Here is a 2,276-nt window from a genome sequence, read left to right as displayed (position 1 = left end):
TTTGCATCTAAATAAGCATCCATCAGTGTGAAAAAACAGCACATCCATGATGATTGTTAATCAAATCAGCATACCAAGTATCACCAGCTTAACTCTTATCCAACCTGAAACATCTGTGAGCTTTGATCACACCTGAGTCACAATTTCCTAAAACTGCAAAGGGAAGTAATCAGTGACACTGATAGAGACTGTGAGGATGTTAATTTCAAACATCAAAACTGAGCTCACTTTGGTAACCTGCAGCCCTCTTGTATATTATCTGCTGCTTTTGCATTGAGATCAGCTCTGTAGAGCTGTTGTTAAGTTGATATGTCATATTTCTCCTAACTTATTTCATATTCATCAGGGAGAATCATTGCTAAAACATCAGAGCCAATGGCAGAGAGCTTAAATCTTTAAAGATTCAGTTGAATTCAATGGGGACTCTAAGCGCTAAAGCCAGACTTGAATAAAGTAGCTAATCTGCAAATATACAAGAACTACATGGTTGTGTTAGTTGTGACTTGTGCCTGAACTTCTCTCCCTCTCTTTATCAAATATTCTTTGTGAAAAGGTATTCAAACTATTTTGATTGATGACTCTCACCCTCAGATTCATATCCATATCTTTAATATCTGATGTCTCTATTTCCTCTGTGCCTCTGGATATAAATCTCTGTCTTGGCAGGGATTGATTTTGTCTTCTTCTATTTTGAATATTTTTTTCTACTGTGTTTTATTGCTGTTAGAATCTTAATTTGTTGATTTTAACTGTCCTTTGAGATCCGTCCATGCTGTTATCTTTGTCCCTTTAATTTGTTCAAATCTTGCCTACTAGTCTGACTTTTCAAGAACTTTTCTGTTTGGCCCTGATGTTTATGTTTATTTTATTATTCCCTGATTTACTGCCTCTGCTATCTCTGTGAAAGCAACTTATAAAAATCTCTTTTTAAAGGCACAAAATAAATGAATTTATTCTTGCTTTATTATTACATCCCTGATTCCAAAAAAGATAGGAAGCTACGTAAAATGGAAACAGAAACTGGATGCAATGATTTGTAGATCAGAGAGCATTTTACAACTAATAAGGCTAACTGGCAACATGTCAGTAACATGACTAAGTTTTAAAAGGATTTTAGTGAGGCAAAGTTAAAAAAGATGGGCAAAGGTTCATCATTTTGCAGGGGAAAAATGTTTAAAAAATGTAAACATTGCAGGTCATACTGCATTAAGAACAGGCATGATTCTGGACTGGAAATCACTGCATGGGCTCAGGAACACTTCCAGCAATCACTGGCTGTCAACTCAGTTTGCCTACCATCCACAAATGCTAGTTAAAGTTATATAATGCAAAGAAGAAGTCAAATGTGAACATCATCCAGAAACACCATCTTCCCTGGGCCAACACTAACTTAAGATGGATGAAATCAAAATGGAAAACTGTTCTGTGGTCAGATTATTCAAAATGTGTCATTCTTTTTTGGAAACCGTAGACGTTGTGCCCTGTAGACTGAAGAGGAGAGGGACCATCCATCTTTTTATCAGCACATGGTTGAAAAGCCTGCATATTTGGTATGGGGTTGCATTAGTGCCTATGGCATGGGCAGCTTACACATCTGGAAAGACACTATCAATGCTGAAAAGGATTCAGACGCTTTAGAGCAATATATGTTCCCATCCAATGTCTTTTTCAGAGAAAGCCTTGCAAATTTCAGCAAGACAATGTTAAACCAAACATCACATCCATCATAACAGCATGGCTTTGCAGCAGAAGAGTCCGGGTGTTGAACTGGCCTTTTTCCCTTTTTTTTTTTTTTTTTTTTTTTTGAGATGTGCCGCTGCAGTCAAATTCAAAATGTGTGAATATTTTTCATGAAATGGTAAAATATCTCATTTTCAGAGTCTGACATGTTTTCTTATGTTCTATTGTAAATAAAAGATCTGCAAATCATTGCATTCAGTTTTAATTACATTTGATTACACTGCCACATTTTTGGGAGCTGGGGATGTAATATTAACAGTGAAAAAAAACAAGACAAAGGGGGAAATTCTGGTTATTACGGTTTAATTCATTATACATATTTTTACATGCATTTCAGAATGCTGTCCTTATACCAAAACATAAAACGATTTATCATCTGAAACTGATCGATGAAAGATGTTTTCAGAGCCTGTGAATCACAGGGCATGTTGTTTACAGACTCTTTACTTGTAGTGCGCACTCGTTGCCTTTTGGTGGCAGCACTGAGGCTCCAGTTTGTCCCCGCCCTAAATATACAATCCGACGAAGAAGAAAGC

The sequence above is a fragment of the Cheilinus undulatus genome, linkage group 13 (assembly GCF_018320785.1).
Source record: "Cheilinus undulatus linkage group 13, ASM1832078v1, whole genome shotgun sequence".
In the NCBI taxonomy this organism is placed as follows: Eukaryota; Metazoa; Chordata; class Actinopteri; order Labriformes; family Labridae; genus Cheilinus; species Cheilinus undulatus.
Note: the sequence above shows the minus strand (reverse complement) of the source record.